A 19,827-nucleotide genomic window follows, 5' to 3' on the forward strand; every position below is an offset into this window, starting at 1 on the left:
AGCCAGGATGGTCTCGATCTCCTGACCTCGTGATCCGCCCATCTCGGCCTCCCAAAGTGCTGGGATTACAGGCTTGAGCCACCGCGCCCGGCCGTGTATATCCATTTCTAAAGTTCCTGCGGACTGGGGGTAGGGAAAAACTCAAGACATATAATCATTTAACATAGCAATAATGAATATGGTTTATACAGGCATCAGGGGGAAATGAGTGTTCATTGTATTAGCGTCTTTTATTTCACAGCACCAGATGTTTCTATAGATTTTTTTAACCAGGTCAGTGGCTCCAGTCACCAAATCAAATTCCTCCAAGCTATGGGAAGCATAGTATTTGACTCAAATTAATTTAATATTTGAGGAAAATGCACAAATATGTCACTGCAGTAAACCCTGATTCTGAATAAAGATCAGATCAGTAGTCAAGCAATCCTCATTTAATGAGATAAATATGCATACATTTAGAAGTTATTTTATTTTATTTTAGATAGAGTCTCACTGTGTCACCTAGGCTGGAATGTAGTGGTGTGAACACGAGTCACTGCAGACTTGACCTCCTAGCTTAAGTGATCTTCCTGCCTCAGCTTCCCAAGTAGCTGGGACCACAGGTGCATACCAACACACTTGGCGAATTTTTAAAAAAAATTTTGTAGAGATAGGGTCTCTCTATGTTGCCCAGGCTGAACTCACACTCTTAGGCTGAAGCAATCCTCCCAACTTTTCCTCCCAAAGTGCTCAAATTATAGGTGTGAGCCACTATACCTGGTCTAATATTTGTTAAAATATTAAAGATACGACTAGTTTAGTTATAATCCTATCTAAAAAAAAACTATAAAATAACTACAGATGAACAGAGAAAGGAAAGTTTGGCTTTCAAAGAATATGAAATTGTAATCCATTGGAAAGATTTTTAACTTTTGACTGTTGGATGGAAAAATTTTACTGAATGTGTTTTGCGGGAAGGAATGAACATTTTTACAGACTGAGAAGGACAATTGCTTTTTTGTCTATGACAAACATGCTTCTCATCTACTTTCCTCTTTTTCAACTAAGGAAGGTAATGATAGAAAATGAAAACACTTTAGGCCGCGCGTGGTGGCTCACGCCTGTAATCCCAGCACTTTGGGAGGCCTAGGCTGGCAGATCACGAGGTCAGGAGATCGAGACCATACTGGCCAACACGGTGAAACCCCGTCTCTACTAAAACAAACAAACAAACGAACAAACAAACAAACAAAAATTAGCCAGGCGTGGTGGCGGGCACCTGTAGTCCCAGCTACTCAGGAGGCTGAGACAGAATGGCGTGAACCCAGGAGGCAGAGGTTGCAGTGAGCCAAGATCGCGCCACTGCACTCCAGCCTGGGCAACAGAGCCAGACTCTCACCAAAAAAAAAAAAAAAAAAAAAAAAGAAAATGAAAACACTTTCAACATTCAATTCTTTTGTTTTGTTTTAAACTTAAAAAGTTAACCCATTACAGGCCATAGAGAGTTGAGAGTTGAGTCTATTGTTCTTTCTCTTTTTGGGTTCTCAGCCTGTGCTCCACTGTCATAGAGATAAACGTATTATGACAGTTAAAGAAAAGTAAAAAAGAAAACGCTGAACATTTTAGAATGTACAAATAAAAATATAAATGTTTAATATTATTTTGAACAATGTTTCTAATTGTTGCAGTTAGGTCTACCCCATATAAAATATTTTCATTGATGATTTTGAATTTTCCTGAAGTTAAGATTAAAAGGTTGAAAAAAGGAACACTGACACTGTTGGTGAGATTGCAAATGAGTGCAACCATTATAGAAAACAGTATGGAGATTCCTCAAATAATTAAAAACAGAACTACCACATGACCCAGCAATCCCACTACTGGATTAAAATGAAATGAAATCAGTATGTTGAAGAGATATCTGCACTCTCACATTTATTACAGCACTATTTACAGTAGTCAAGCTATGGAATCAACCTACCTGCCCTCAATGGATGAATGGATGAACCTACCTGCGCATATATGTATATGCGCCACATTATATGTACATGTATACATATATATACACACAATGCCATATATATATATATATAAATATACACAATGGAGTACTATTCAGCCATAAAAAAGAATGAAATCCTGTCATTTGTGACCACCTGGATGAACCTGGAGGGCAACATGTTAAATGAAATAAACCAGGCATAGATGGAAAAATATCTCATGATCTCAGTCATGTGGAAGCTAAAATAAAAAGTCGACATCATAGAAGGAGAAAGTAGCATAGTGGTTACCAGAGACTGGGAAAGGGAGCAGAGAGGGGAGGAGGAAGGGGAGAAATTGGTCAATGGGGCCAAAATGACAGTTAGGAGAAATAAGTTCTGGTGTTCTATTGCACAGTAGGGTGACTATGGTCAATGGTAAAGCACTGTATATTATAAAACAGATAGAAGAGAGGCTTTTGAATGTTTTCAACACACACAAAAAATGATAAATAATGTATGATGTGATGGGTATTTGAACTACCCTAATTAGATCATTACACAACATATATATGCATTGAAACATCAAACTGTACCCTATAAATACATACCATTATAATATGCTAATTAAAAAAAGAAATTTTCAAAAAAGCTTAAAAGTTGACCATATATTAAAGACATTTTCTATTTTAAAACTTTAGAGATTATTTCATAACTAATTCTATAATATTAATTCTAATTTAGCTTATTTAGTTCAGCCTTTTTAAATAATATTTTTTCTTTATTAACATATACAGATCATGCTAAAACAGAAACATAAAAGCCATTTACTGAAAGTTTAACATATAAATATATACATGTATAGTACATATATATATTCATTCTCTCTCCAAACATGCACATACACACATAATAGGTAGGTATTACACTGAATGAAAAGGAAAGAGAAGAAAAATTAAGTTAAACTTACTAAGTGCCTAATTAAAATTTCAGTAAAAAACTACCAAAAGCCCATGCTACAAAGTCATATATACGTTAAAAACTACAACTTGGCACTTGAGGTCAGGAGTTCGGGACCAGCCTGGCCAATATGGCAAAACTCCGTCTCTTACTAAAGATACGAAAAATTAGCTGGGCTTGGCGGAGGGCGCCTGTAATTCCAGCTACTCAGGAGGCTGAGCCAGGTGAATCACTTGAACCTGCGAGGTAGAGGTTGCAGTGAGCCAAGACTGTGCCATTGCACTCCAGCCTGGGCAATAAGAGCGAAACTCTGCCTCAAAACAAACAAACAAAGAACTGTAACTTGGTACCTGAAATCCCAGCAATAATTCATGGTACCGAGAAAAAGCTGAGGTTCAATAAACCTTTTTTAATGAAAGTAGATGCCTACTATGTGCTAGGTACTTGGTGGGAAATGTTCAGATGACTATGGGTGTGTGTTGCCAGGCAACCAGTGAGAAGCACAACCCAGGGATAGAATACGAGAAGTGCTCTGCAATAAAGGGGAGGATGGCACATCACTTGGTAGACTTGTGCTGCAGGACCAGGGAAGACAAACCAGCTGAAGCAGGACTTGAATGACAGATGGCATTTCACAAGTAGAGAACTGTGGGGAGCTGGAAGAAGGTCATTGTGGGATGATGTTAGAGGGTGAGCAGAAGCCTCTATCTGGTCAAGTTCAGGGTTTATTTAAAGACTATTTTTTTAAACTGACCAGTATGGTAGTAGTCTGCTTGGCAGAGTTTAGGTGGAGTAGGTAGAGAAACCTACACAGCCTGGATGGGTGATGACAGCTTGGATGAGAGAAGCTTCATGTTTGGTGAGTTGGTATTTTAAGAGAATCCTCAGAATATCATACCTCTCCTACACTCAGGCAAAACTCCACACTTCCTTCCATCAGGCAGCACACCACCAGGCAGCAGTGGGCGCTCAAGCCCACTCAGAGGGCTTGATAGTCACTCCTAAGATCTGGCAACCACTAGTTGGATTTACTGAGTAGCGATCATGATCGGACCCATTTAAACAACATGGTGGGGGCAATAAAATTACAGGTAAAAATTATCCCTGAACAGGAGGGAGAAAGAATCTTTAACTTTTTGATTTTTTGGAATTCTTGAGATCTAGACTTAGTACTACACTGACAACAATAGAAAATTAAAAAGGAATACTAAAGGTGAAGAAAGAGATCTTGGTGAAAGTTATTGTCATCTGTTTCTCTGGGTATTGTATATTAATGACACCCGATTTCCCATTAGAACTACACGAGACTTGTAAGAACCTAGCATTACAGAAGAATCAAGTCAAGCTCTATGAATAATCTGTATAAAGTACCTGCCATAAACAATTACAGAATCCATTACAATTTGAAGGTTGTGATTCAAAATAGATTGTTTTAGACTTGAGATACTCAGGGAAACATAGAAAAGAGAAGGGCGAAAATCTCCATACTCTGGATGTGGGCCTTTCAGTTCCAGCAAACAGCTGGTTTCTCCCCCACCTCCAATCCACTCATAATCCAAGCTAAGTACCCCTTCACTTACTGTCTATTGCTGTGCTGACCGGCATTTTAGCCACTAGCCACATGTGACTATCAACTACTTGACATGTAGTGAGTTTGAATTGAGATGCTCTCAGTGGGGCATATGTACCAGATTCCAAAGCTTAGCACAAAAGAGAAAAATATTTCATGAATAATTTCTGAAAATACTGATTACACATTGAGATGATAATCTTTGGATACATTGTATTAAATATGTTGTTTAAAAAACTAATTTCACCTTTAAAACACTTTCCTTGGTACTTTGGCTATAGAAATATTAAAATTAATATGTGGATCATATTCTATTTCTATTGGACAGTGGTGGTCTATAGCTTCAGCTTTCTTTACATCCCTGGATATATGACAATTATAATTTTCAAACAAATGGAGATCCAAAATTTTCTAACTGAAATCCATCCTAGAAATCTCTCTTGTAATGTTCTGAGCTGAAAGATGAGAAAAAATACAGGCCAGAGACATTTTTTTTTCTAACTTGAAACTTAAAAATATGTATGCTAATAGTGTGAATCATTATAGCTCACTCATAATCTGAAATAGATGACAATGCCCCACCTATTGTTCCAGTTTCAGGCTTACTCAGTGTTAATTCCTTTCTAAACTTGCCATTTTCTGCTCCGTGAAGACAGCAACAGAACAATATGTAAAGAAAAATGGGTTGATGCTTGGGCTAATTGGCCCTGTCTTAGCTCTGCTACGGAAAGCAGAAAATATCCCATGTCTACACACGAAACCTTACACAATTATTTAGTGTCAGAGCTAGCATGAGAACCTATATCCCTTATCCAAATTTGTTTTTCCTTCTCACTATACTTCTTTGTTTCTCCCTGCAAAAATGGGGCAAGAAGGGGTTGCTCTGAATAAAAGTCTCTAGGTTTCCGGCCTGACAGAGGGGAATGGCTGATCTACACAGAATCATCATGTTTCTTTCTACACCTGGCTCTTAAAAGTTGCAAGCGGTGTTTAAACATTAAACTTTCACTTTCAACAAATAATTGTCAATTTCTTCTCATACCCATTTTCCAAAGCCTTACGAGCAGGTGTTACTGCTATTTATGATCAGCACAGCAGCCTACTGGGAGAAACTATGCAGAGAAAAGTAAAAATAGAATGCTTTTCCCTTAACATTTGATGAGAATAATATTTCCAGGCAAATATGGCAGTTGTACCAACATTTCATAGAATCACAAAATCTTAGATCTGAAAAGAATCCTTTGTTGCTAGAACAAAAGAAATGTGTCAAGCTTGCTATTTATTGTTTTGATATTTAAAAGACAGGATTTTTCAAACTTTTAGACATAGTTATGGAAAGAACTAGAATATGAAAAGGGAGAAGGGAAAAAGAAACAGTAAAATAAAGGATAACACATATGTACTAAAACAGAAATATTTTAACTAGATTTTTAAAGTAGTAGAAACAGATATTTTATCTAATCACTATAGCTCCTTGTTCTAATTTTAAGGTAAGTTTATAATGAAGGGAAGGCCAATCAGCCACAATTATACGAACATAAAAATCTACAACTATTTTAGATATCGTGGGCAATTTAGGTACTACACATCTCTCCCTTGATATAGCTCAGGAAGCTGCTGGTTTCAGCCACAGTACAATTAATGCTAATTGGAATATGCTTTATACAATTTCATAATAAAAGCTTTTAAGAATTTTTTGTGACAGTCTATTCTATAATGAGTTTCAGAAAGCTTTGTCTACTTAAAATTGAATAGGGTTTTCTAGGTGAAACTTTTTAAGTAAGTAATACTTTCCTAAAAATCAGCATTGAAGTCTTCTGATATCTTTACAGACTTCTTAGAGACTCATAATTACCTTCTTTTTTATCTTTCTTTTTCATCCTTTTCTTTCCATACACTATATATAAAAGTGAACAAGAAATTAAGTGGAGAGGTATGTGGTTAGAAAATATGTTTTTTTTACTCATCTTATAATTAAGGCACTTCAAATACTGAAATTTTCAACAGAAAAGAAAAATAAAGAAAATGAAAAGAAGCATTACAGGAAAATGATCACGGTCATTTTGTGAACAGTTGGGAAATAATCCTGGGAAAGACCTTTTCTTAGATCTTTGTCAAATAAGTCATTCAATGTTTTCATGTGTCAATTTCACCATCTTTCCAAGAGTCACTTATTCACTCAGGCACTAACACAGGCTCAGCAAAGCTCCACTGGGAAACATGAACTAGTGACTGGTGTAATCTGGACTGCAATGCAAAACTCACCTGTTCTGATGTAAAGGATATCTTTTATATGCAGAGACTGTGATTTAGTGACAGTAGTCACCTGATTATTCATAAAAAGTTAACAAATCACTTACCCTGAATAGGTAAGGCATTATTTAATTCTTGCAGCTAGCCAGTAAAATTTCAGATGATCAAACATTTCTTCTAGGGTTAATTATTGTGACTTACTTCAAAGAAAAAGTGATATGTAGGAGAATAACGACAACCTATATAAGAATCTATTATCTAGAGTTTAGTTTGAAATTTTATTTAATATTTTATCTTACCTCTTTGAAGAAACAACCTAATTACTAACGTTTTCTTTTAAGGTAAGTAGCAGGGTTTGGGGCATTGTGTCACCTATTTTATAAGTTAAATTTTCCAAAGAAAAAGGATGCAAAAAAGTGTTATCATAGATATTCATCCTTGTATTTAACTAAGGATATTATGTTATGAAGGCATCAGTATTTCATTGTACTGAATTTCTTTGACATAATCACCTAAGATTCATGAAGCATATTCTATTTGGTCACTTTTATTAAAGTACTTTCTGCAAAGCAAATTTAATACCTAACACCATTTATCTCATTAGTATAAATAGTATAAATACTTGTTTTCAAATTCTTTAAATATTTGTTTTCAAATTCTTTAAGAAGAATTCTAAAGAAATTATTTAAGAAATACTCTAAATACAATCATTTGAAAAAAATACATAGATTTAATATCTCTAAAAGCAAGGTTATTCATATGTCACAATTTTTCTAGGACAATCCTGGATGTAAACCTGTTGCCTAGTCTATATACTCATGTTATCTTTATTAAAAATGTCCTGGGTTGGGTAGAAAATTATATGGCAATCCTAATAATGGCCAAAGATCAATGAGAACTCAAAGGTTTCAAAATTTCTGTTCTTTTGTTCCTTCATTGACTCAAATATGCAGATTGAATTAAATGCCCTTTCAAGATATTTATATAATTATAAAATTCTGTGATTCTTCATTCTAATCAAAGTGTAACTAAATCATTCAGATAAAACTAATTTAGAAAATCTGACAGTTTTCAGACTGAACTTGTAACATTGTCTTAAAATTCATTGAAAAGGGAAGGTATATAACTTTTATTTAATATAAGCTAGTATTTAAAATACATACACATTTTTTAAATTTGTGAATCCTTAAAAGGATTTTTGCATTGCCTCAAAGTGGGATTTAAGAGAAAAATCCCACGTTATCAAAATAAAGCCAAGAAAGCAATTATTTGCAGGATTAGATGAACTCCTTTTTGGAATAAGAAATTAACAAAAGGAAAGAGATTCAAAAAGACAAAATGGCTTTCTGGAAGAAAAAGGTACAATTCATTAGTATTAATTTGTTAAAACTTGATGCTTTCCATAATAAATTACCACGACTCTCAATACAGTATTAAAGAGAAATATTAAAGTTGTACTTTTATGTGGTAAAGCTCTACAGAAAGAATTACAATAAAACCTGTAGATTACATATTTATATGTTCACATATAATATTGTTCATAAACATTTTCTATGTTTTCTGCATAGTGGTCCAAACTCTTTTTTTTTTTTTTTTTTTTTTTTGTAAACAGCTGTTTCTACAGCGCTGACTTTAACGATTTGGGAATGTGTTACTTTCTTTATTTAAAAAAATAGAGCTACTAAGCTATTTCCTTTATTGTGTCACCTTTAGGACTTATTATCTGAAGTACTTCTTAGAAGCTGCTATGCCAAAGTGCCTAGAATTTTAACTGTTCCTTAAACAGATCTAAAACTGGATGTCAAACCCTTCACAAACAGAGTATGTATTAGGGTGTGTAACATCTACTTATATCCAACTTCCAACTTATAAAATATACTTAAGTCAGTTACCTCTAGAACCACACACATATTATAAACCATATAATGCTCTGCTCACTGTCAATAAACTAAATATTTTTGTAAGACACAGAGACCAACCACTTTGGGAAAACCTGTTCACGAAATATAGGTAAAAGTAATTTGCTCTAAGGATACTACATTAACATCACACCTGCTAAGATGCTTTATATTAATTTATTCATCTACTTTTTAACAGTATGATAGCAGCAAGTGGAGATAAAATTGATCATCAAACTAGAAAATTATAAATATGAAATCCACAATGCTTGAAAATAGAGATTTTTTAAAGTAGTACAATTCTCAAAATTTTCCTGTTTTTATTATGTGTTTCTCTATCCAGATACATTTTATAAAAGGAAAGAAAAATACCTTTTTTTTTTCTATGAAAGTTAGGAATAAGCCACTCAGTCAAATCACAGATAGGAAAAAACATTAAATAAATACATTTCAATGTCTATTCATAAGTGCCCCGGACAAAACCCTCATATTAACATATTATTCATATAAATACTATTTGGGGGTTTAGAGAGAATATTGAATAAGGCAGGTCCAATTTAAAATCATTAGTGAATAAAGTCAGATATAGTTGAAACAAAGATTTTGAACTCAGACATATTGAATATTAAAAGCATGAGGTACTGGAATCATTTGACAGCTGATATTCAGTAGTAACCAGCGGTCCTGAAAAGACAACTTAAAAGATATTTGAACGCGTGTGTGCGTGTCTTTCTATGTGCTTGTGTGTCCACACGTATAAATAAAGTACTAACCTACTAGTTATCTCTTTTTACTCTCAGCCTGTCAAAAAAACCTGTCAGCTGCAAAGGCGATAAGGGGGGCAGTTAAAAGAAGATACTGGAGCCTTAAGCTTCTTAATGTGCCAAGAATCAATCCCATGAAAGCAAGCAACTTGAAAAAGGGTTATATGTATTTAGGAAATCTCTGAGGCTCCCTTCCTGCTCTGCTCGAGCTGGAGCGAGTGCTCAAGTTTTCTCACCCTAATGACCCCTGAAGCAGCCCTGAGGGATTGCAAAACAAGGCCGTTACACAAGGCAGCTTGCTAATTGAGAAGTTGATCGGGGGTAGAGAAATCCTGCTTTACCACGTTAAGTGTCGAAATCAAGCATGACTAGATTGACGTCGCCAAATCACCGTCAGGAGGCCACTCCACGCCAGGAGCAGCAGGGCTTTTCACACCTGATAGGCCCTCACTCTATCTACATCAAGTCACATTAAGAAAGGAATGTATTACGGAACTGGAGTCCGTGCCCCTCAGAGCATTACTCCACTGCCTAATTGCTGCTTCTCCACTTCCCCGAAGTAACAAATGTGTCCACGTGGACCTGCAGCTTACCTGATCCCTTTGGAAAACCAACCTTCCTCCACCTACTCTGCCGATTTGCTCCATTATAAAAACGCACCACCACCAAGACCCAGAGTAAGTTAGAGGAAGACAGTAGGGTTAGAAATTTTGTATTACATATCTCAATCACATTGATTTAAATCACAGGGACCTTGGAACAATGTATAAACGATGGCTCTTTAAACCTCTTATTTTTAAATGAAGTTGCAGATGCAGGATGTCTGATCAATGAAAACGCCTGTCTCTCGGATAGTGATTTAGACACCACACGGTGTGTAGAGAGGATGGACCTTCTGCTTTTGAACTTTGAGTCCCCAGTCACGGATTTGCTGCTCTCCAACCTAAAATCTCCTGTGACAGATGGCATAATAGATATTCCCAACAGCCCAGACTAGCAGGCTGATATTACTTGGTATTTTTTTCCTATACTCTTTCTGACAGATTCAAAGCACTTAACCAATGTTGTGTTTTAGGTAGGGGATAAAAGGTGACTTAGGAACTTTGCCCCTATATGTACCACTTTTTAAATTTTAAATCTCAGTTTTCTTACTGACACAATGGAGCTAATTCCTCTCTGTGCTCTGTTAACTACAAGGCACAGAGAGAAGAAAAATGGCTTGTTTCCAACTGCAAAGGATTTATTTGCCATTAGAAAAGAAAGTCTATAAATCTGTAATAGAAAAATTAATCCTTACCATACATTGTGAGAGGTGGTAGGTGGCATCCATTCTGTGAATGGGGAAACAGAAGTATAGACGCAGCAGTGACATGTCTAAGATCTCATAACCATTAACAGCAGTGATAGAAATCTGGCCGAGTCTATGTGTTCTGATACCTAGAACGGGGGTCCCTACATAAGGCACCTCCTTTCTTACCCTGAACTGAATTATGATACATAGTATGACAAACTCATAACAAAAAAGAAACAAACACAAAACACACGAAAGAAAAGGTGTTTTTTTGTTTGTTTTTTTGTTTTTGTTTTACCTAGCGAAACATAACAGAGCAATCTACGGTATTATGTAACCTGGTACTGACTTCCAAGTTATAATCTAAACTTAACGTTATGATGTCTGTCATGTTTTTATAAAAAGCTACATATTCTCTTTTGCAGCTCAGAATTCATATATAAGCCCATATGAATAAAACCCCACTAAAATGGAAGCTTTGTTTACCTTCAAAAATATAGGCATGAGGTCAGTTTCCACACACTAAACGTGATACTGTCTGCGAAGCATTTTTAATGGAAAAAGCAACTAAAAGTCCAAGTCCGCTCTGATAACGATACCTCCGCAAATCAGACAAACTAGTCCAAAGATTTCCCTCTGCTTACATTTTAAAGAAACATCTGAAATCAATATCAATATGAAATTTGGTCAATTATGTCAGGGCTTAGTGTATAAGAGCTAATGTTTATTGAGCCCTGTCTCTGTACCAGACACTGTTTTAAGCATTTCACACAGGTTATCTCATTAATCCTCAGGACAACTGAATGAGGCAGGTGGCAGTTTATTCTTCCATTTTATGGATGAGGAAAACGAGGCATGCAGAATTATGTAAACACCCAGAGTCACATAGATAGGTAATAGGAGAGCTGGACTCCACACACAGAGCCAGTTAGGATTTCCCCTCTTGTCTCAAGTGAACAGAAGGAACCTCAGAAGCTATTCACTACTACCTCTTAAAGATCGCTTTTCATGTCCTGACCTGTAGGAAGTGCTTCTACATAAAGCTAAATTCTTCAGACTTTCTCCTCACCAGGACCTTACAGAGTAAGTCTAGTTCTCCCTACACACAACATCCTTCTCTTCTGCAGACTACATTACCCTCCCTCTCCCCATGTTCAAATGCACATAGAAATGAATGTCGGAACATTTGCAAGTCCCTTGAGCCAGGGGTCTTGAACTCACCTTTGAATTTGTCTCCTCTCCTCAGACCCCCAAATCCAGCCCTGCTGCTGTGTTAAAAGGGGATCTGTCCTCTTTTGTCTCAGTAAGCTACTTCTAGTGCGCATCATGGCTTCTCCCTTGCACTCATGCTACAACCTCCCAGCTGAACATCTTTCCACCAGCCTGCCCTGCCCTGCTCTCCGCCTTCCACTCTGCAGCCGGTAGCCTTCTTATAACACAGATCCAACCCACTGCTCCTGCTTACATAGCTCCCCGACTGTATACAGGATAAATGCAGGGAAGCATGAAAGGTCCATGCTGTCTGTCTTCTTTTCTGTCTTCTATCCCACCACTGAGCCTCACCCCCAACGTGCTCTCTCCTCCCTGGACTCAGCATCTACTTTCACACCTGACGTCCTACCACTCCTGCCTGCTAAGTTCCTACTAAATCTATTCTTCCTGGAAGACTACTGCTGCTTTTCTTCGTATTCAGATCAACTGTCAATGGATCTATGAAGCCTCTCTGATTTCCTTGAGGCAGAATAAATAACACACTTCTTTAGACATTCAAGCACTTGTTTTCATATACTACTTCATCTTTCAGAATCTCTATCAGTTATGTACCTGTTTGTCTCTTTCTCGCTAGATAATAAGCTTCCTGAAAACTTGCGTTCTCCTTTAAGCTGCACCTAACACATGTGATGTTCATATGCTCCATAACTGCTGAATTAGAATGTAGGGATATAAACGGAAATTAACATTCTTGCATTGTCCAACTGCATAGACTGCATACAGGGATTTTACTTGTGACCCCTAGATTAGAACCACTTATTTTTAAATGCCATTTTAAATTCAGTGTACAATGGACATAAGACCTGTAGGTGGAAGTCAAAAATAAATTACTTAAAAGCTGTTACAAAGAAATGATTATACCACCCTCCCCATGTTCTTTCTTGAACTATCTATTTTAGAAATAACCCAATGAGGGCAAAGCTGTATGAGTAAAACTACACTGGAAGCTTGCTAGGCAACATCAGAATCTACTTGCTGAAACTCAGCATTATTCCATCTGTCTTTGATCATACTCAAGATGGCTTAGGTGCCAACACATCAGAATTCTATTATTAGCAGTTGCAGAAAACTTGTCACTGGTAACATCTGTATCCATCAAATCTAGTAATATTTCTTTACCATCATTACCCCATTACTCGAAAGAGTTAACAAACAGCATGATGTTATATACCTAACTTAGGCAGGCAGCTCAGAAGGTGCACCAACATCCACCTGAATTCTGTGAGGAAGCAAACTTTCTTCTTTTTAGGATCATCTCCTAAATTTCCTTTCAGCTTCCAGGTCCATGTCTTATCCCAATTCTTCCATGAGGGCCTCCTAAGTAGGCTCAGTTATTAAAATCACATTTTCCTAAGTAGTAGGCAATTATTCTTCATTATTTTCATCATAAAGTTTATCATCTTATTGCATTTATTTCAGCATTCCTAAATATATTATTCTACCCCTCTCCCTCCCCCTACCCTCCAGTCAATATTTATTGAGTACCTAGTATCAGCCAGATTGTCTACTAGATGTTGGATATAATAAAACAAATAAGAACTTTCCCTGTTCACAAAACGTTTGTGATATAGTTTTGGAAGAGAAAGACAAGTAAGAATAATAACAAACAAACAGAAAGGACATTCTCATCTCATAACAAATCATTCTGCACACATCTAGAGGGAATTTTTTTTCCTTAAGGCACTGATTTCCTCATTTCACTCATCTGTTCAGTAACTTACAATGACTCCATCTCACCAACATCATAATATTCAGGTTGCCCATGATGGTTCTCTGGATCAATTTAACAGGGCCACAGTTCTTTCTAACTTTCTTCTAAATGTGCCACCTAATCATGGTTGCCAGATTTAGGATCGCCAAATATTTCGTGTGACATTTTTAGACTAAAACAATTATCCATTATTTACCAGAAATTTGAGTTTACCTGGGTATCCTGTATTTTATCTGGCAACACTACATCTAATTCCACCATCTCATTTGGAATTAGATGTCCAATGGACTCCAGTCCTCAGTAGGCTACTACTTTCATCAGAAATATATTCTCTCCTCATCATGGCAATCTCATCTCTTCCCAAAAGTCTTCCCAGGCAACAGAGACTAAGCTTTTCTTTAAACTCATAGTTTCATGAAACTTAGAAAATGTTAAGTAACTACCTAAAGTGGCAGTACTGAAATTTTCTCAAATTCACGTACAATGAATGTTTAGGGGAATTCTAAGATAATGTTTTTCTTCCAAAGCTTGAATAAACTACTCAAGTTTGAGAAAAATTGTATTTTACTTAGCTCTCCTGAACAATATAAATTAAAAATAACTTCCTACTTTTAACTTTTAAACATTCATTGTACATGAATTTGAAAAAATGTCAGTACTGTCACATTTTCTAAGTTTCATGAAACTATGAGTTTAGATGGGGTGGTGGGAGATAGGGGAGGAGTCAGGTAGAAAGGATGGAGAAGCAGGGAAGAGAAGAAGTAGTTGTGTTCTCTTTGGAGTAGACGGTCTCTGGCTGGCCCATGCTCAGGTCTGACCTTAGGTCTAAAAGTTTCAAAGTGCTAAAATAAAAATCACATTAAGCTAGGCATCGTGGCTGATGCCTGTAATCCCAGCACTTTGGGAGGCTGAGGCGGGTGGATCGCTTGAGGTCAGGAGTTCGAGACCAGCCTGGCCAACATGGTGAAACCCCATCTCTACTAAAAATACAAAAATTAGTCAGGAGTGGTAGCATGCATCTGTAATCCCAGTTTCCTGGGAGGTTGAGGCAAGAGAATCCCTTGAACCCAGGAGGCGGAGGTTGCAGTGAGCCGTGATCGAGCCACTGCACTCCAGCCTCGGTGACGAAGCAAGACACTGTCTCAAACAAAACAAAACAAAACAAACAAAACAAACAAAAAAATTAATTCACTAGAAGAATACATTCAAGGATAAATAATTCATAGTTATATACTTAACAAAGTCTCACTTAAAAAGCAAAAGAAAAAGTTTTTTATTTTAACGAAATATATTGCATTATTAAGGTCTAGTATATTACATTTATACACACTCTTGACAGACTATATCATTGCAAACAGGTGACCTTTTCCAGCCCAAACACTCTCTAGAGCCTAGTTTTTTAAAAAGGCATTGATTATAAAGGTCATAAACTTCCACAGGGATTTTTTTTTTAAGAGAACAACATGTTTTCTCTTCTAGCATTAAACTATATATATATATGATTTATTTATATATAATTTATATATTATATATATTTATAAAACATAAATATAAATGTATATTAAATTATACATATATTCCCTTAGATACACATAATTTAGATATTTAGGGTCACCTTCATTAAACGGTTTGGCTGTTTTCCAGTAGAATTAGGAAACCAAGAACAAGAATTGTCCAAATTTGTTCAGATAATTGAAGAGACCATAAAAGTTTTCCTCTGAAATCTTTCACCTTCTTCATTTGGTTGGTTGCATCCTTGTGGTGTCTTTGCTCTTGTTCCTTCTATTCCTAGTGCTCTCAGTAAAATAGAAGTTGCTTTAAAGCATTGATAAAATTCAGATATTGCCAAAAGCAGTGGCATGCACCTGTAGTCTCAGCTACTATGGAGATTGAGATGGGAGGACCACTTGAGCCCAGGAGTTGGAGGCCAGCCTGGACAACATAGAGAGATCCCATCTCCATTAAAAAATAAAAATAACATAGGTGTATATTTTGTTTTAGAATACATGATAAATGATGTCATATTGTATAATATCAGGAGATACATAATATCTGTTATCTCACTATTTGTGACACTTAAATTGATCATGAGATGATAAACTGAACCCGCTTTTGTACAGTTACACCTTTCTCATTGTGACCAGAAAGTACCCTGTGCAATGTTACTTAAATACCAACAGATGCCTGGTCCTCTGTTGGCAATTAAACCTAGTGGGTATAAATAATAATGGATAGTCATTATCTCCATCAGTACAGGTTGAAAAATTAGATTATCATGCTATCACTTCTACATTGATTAGCTGGTATTTTTCTGTAAAGTATAGCATTCACTGGTCACTTGGGATCTCTCTATGTTGCCCAGGCTGGCCTCCAACTCCCGGGCTCGAGTGGTCCTCCCATCTCAATCTCCATAGTAGCTGAGACTACAGGTGCATGCCACTGCTTTTGGCAATATCAGAATTTTATTAATGCTTTAAAGCAACTTCTATTTTACTGGGAGCACTAGGAATTGAAGGAAGAGCAACGACGCCACAAGGATGCAACCAACCAAATGAAGAAGGTGAAAGATTTTAGAGGAAAACTTCTATGGTCTCTTTAATAAGTGAATGCCATGAAAAATGACAACGTTCAAGACTAAGAGAAACTTAATAAACATAACAATCAGATGTAAAGTGAAATCTTGGATTGGATCGTGAGTTGGAAAACCTTTGGAGGACTTTTCTGGGGACAACTAGAGAAATCTGAACAAGGATCAGGTAGTAGATTATATAAAATTCACTAGCCTGGAAAAATGTAGATCATAGTCTAAAAAATTAGGTTACAAAACAGTATATAAATACAACCTCAATTTGATAAAAATACATACATGTGCATAAATACAGGTAGAAAAAGATTTGGAATGATGGATAATTAGAGCAAACATTAGTAGGTTCTGGTAGAATCATGGTGCTTTTGTTACTGCATTTTTGCTAATCTCTATTGTTAAAATTTTCACGATGTTCTTATAGTACTTTTGCAATAAAAACTTTTATTAAATTTAATTACACAAAGAAACAGAATAGATCACCGAGAATTGACCACTGTTAACACTTTGTTTTATTTGTTTTAAATCTATTATGAATAAGTATATTGTGTATTAGACACACTATATACAACACAGACATTCACTCATCCCTCAAGTTTATGTTTGCTGCGCCATAACTAATGTTTTGATGAAATTGTAGCCTCTAACACATTTTTTCTAATCTATAATTAATCAACATTATAAATAGTTAGGTACAAGAAAACCATTGGTTATCTGGAGAGAAACAAAGGAAGTCCATCACTGCTTGAGTTTGAATGATTGAAAATTCAATTAGGGATGACAGGCCCAATTTATGGGGACCTGGGAGTAAGTCCCTGAAGCCATGTCCTCAGTCACTAAACACTAGAGTACAACTCATGAGGATGGGTTCTGGAGTCACACTGACTGGATTTGAAACCTAGCTCTATCACTTGCACCTTGGAAACTTTGACTAAATGACTGAATTACCCTCAGCCTCAGTGCCTTCTTCTCTAAAATGGGTTTAATAATAGTGTAGTTCCCAAGGGCTAGAGGAGATTACATCCGTACAGCACTTAGCACAGTACATAATTCATTGAGAATACTTGATAAATAGTACTAAAATATAAGATACATAAAGGCAAATGTTTCTGTCCATTTTTTAAACTGCTGGAACCTCAGTTCCTATAACACTACCCATTATAGTAAATCTTCAAGAAATATTTGCCATGATCTGAATTTCATTCTGTTGACTTTCTTTCACAATGTTAAAACACTCACTCAAAATTCCACTGTTACTAACAGGCTTACCCTCAGCCTCATTGAGTTTTTTCTGTGATACTTATCTAGTAGGTAAGAACAGAAAAATAGACGACAGTTTTTTTCAGCAGTTTTCCTTTAAAAAGATTTCTTCATATGAATGCTGAATTCTAAAACATATGTATTTTAATAATTGTATGACTACTCTTTATTAATTTCTTTTCTATTTCTAACAAGCTATTTTTGGCATAGAATAAAACTGTAAATTTGATTTACTTCTTTATTTAGCTGCTATGCTAAATGTACCTATTTCTTGAGTTTCTCAATTTTCTGCAGATAAAGTAATTATCTTTTTTACTATTTATATGGATTTACTTCATTTTCTTATCTTATTACATTGGCTAGACCCTTTAAAACATTAAATATGAGGGATAATAATGAGTATCCCTGGCTTTTTCTTGACTTTAATGGAAATGACTTTAGTATTTAGCTGTTTTATAAATTGGCAGTTAGGTTTCAGTAAATTTTCTTAATCATATTTAACTGGTTTCCTCCTGTTTCTCTTTAGTTGGAAGTTTTGAAATGGCTGAATTTTATCAATTACCTTCTTGGTACAGACTGCCATAGCCATGGTGTTTCTTCCTCCAGTTTGATAATATAATGAATTAGATTGAGATATGTCCTGGTGTTCATTCTCTGCATTCTAGAAAATATCTTACTTGTTCCTATAGTGTTATCCATTTTAGACAGTGACAGACTATTTGCTAATAGCTTTCAAGTTTTTATATCTATATTCAAAAATAGCATTTAGTTTTTTATATTTTATATTGTCTTTATCAGGTCAAGGTACTATATTGAGTTATGTTAGTTTTGTATAAGCTACTTTACGTATTTTGAACTTAAGTTTCCTATGTAACACTTAATTGTGGATGCTATGGAAGTTGCTAGATACACATTGCTTAAGCTTGTTGGAGAGTAATGGGCTGTGGGTAGAGACTGAGTCATCACAATATGAGGACGGATTGAAACCATGAGGACAAATAACATCTCCTAGGAGAAATAAGTATACTACAACAAGATCACTGTTCCTAGGTACGGTCCTTCACTCTTTTAAGTATCTGATGGGGATGAGACGCCCAGAAAAGAATCAGAACTAGGCCGGGCACGGTGGCCCATGCCTGTAATCCCAGTACTTTGGGAGGCCGAGGTGAGTGGATCACCTGAGGTCAGGAGTTTGAGACCAGCCTGGCCAACATGGCGAAACCCCATCTCTACTAAAATTAAAAAATTAGCCAGGAGTGGTGGCATGCACCTGTAATCCCAGCTACTCGGGAGGCTGAGGCAGGAAAATCTCTTGAAGCTGGGAGGCAGAGGTTACAGTGAGCCGAGATTACACCACTGTACTCCAGCCTGGGTAACAGAGTGAGGCTCTATCTCAAAAAAAAAAAAAAAAAGAACCCAAAAATGAGATTCACCCTTTGGGGAACAGTATATTTAGCCTGGCTTCTTGAGCCCTGTTACTAAGCTGATAAAATTCTATGTTCTGGATTTGATAGTTAATCTTTCTTAAAGAAGAGGTCAACCAAAAAAAATCCTATTATTGCATATGAAATAAGCTCTTCTGGTTCTTTCCTATCACCACCCGGGCTGTTTTTTTCTACTTCCCTTCCCTAAAGTGATCTCACAGGATTAGAAGAGTGAACCCAGAACAAGAATCCTAAAAGACATCCACCAAATAAGTCAGCAAGAACAATTTATGAGAAATGCTACATCACAACAGAATGGAGGTATGATCCTACTAATAATGCATTAGAAATCTTGGTGAAGGAATTTTCTTTATTTTTATTTTTTGGCTTTCTTGGAATTAGGATTTTTTTTTTAGGGCTCTTATATTAGAAAATATAATAAAAACATAATTACACTTTTTAAAATGACTATAATTAATCAATAAATGCTTGGCCAGGCACAGTGGCTCACGCCTGTAATCCCAACACTTTGGGAGGCCAAAGTAGGTGGATCATGAGGTCAGGAGTTCAAGACCACCCAGCCAAGATGATGAAACCCTGTCTCTACTAAAAATACAAAAATTAGCCAGGCATGGTGGCAGGCACCTGTAATCTCAGCTGCTCAGGAGGCTGAGGCAGAGAATTGCTTGAAACCGGGAGGTGGAGGTTGCAGTGAGCTGAGATTGCACCACTGCGCTCTAGCCTGGGTGACAGAGTGAGACTCTGTCTCAAAAAAAACAAAAAAAAAAACAACAAAAAAACCCAGAAATGCTCACCCAGCATGTATTCATCTTCCATATCAAAAGTCTTTAGTTCATCTGGGAACTCCACCCACAGAGGCCT

At 36.2% G+C, this 19,827-nt stretch overlaps 1 protein-coding gene across 13 annotated transcripts in view; it reads right to left on the bottom strand.

Annotated features, from left to right (window-relative positions):
* Positions 1 to 19,827, bottom strand: part of LMO3 (LIM domain only 3 (rhombotin-like 2)) — a 63,407-nt gene that overhangs the window by 15,666 nt on the left and 27,914 nt on the right. The gene's annotated exons all lie outside the window — the stretch shown is intronic.

Source organism: Mandrillus leucophaeus, unplaced genomic scaffold (assembly GCF_000951045.1).
Source record: "Mandrillus leucophaeus isolate KB7577 unplaced genomic scaffold, Mleu.le_1.0 Scaffold156, whole genome shotgun sequence".
In the NCBI taxonomy this organism is placed as follows: Eukaryota; Metazoa; Chordata; class Mammalia; order Primates; family Cercopithecidae; genus Mandrillus; species Mandrillus leucophaeus.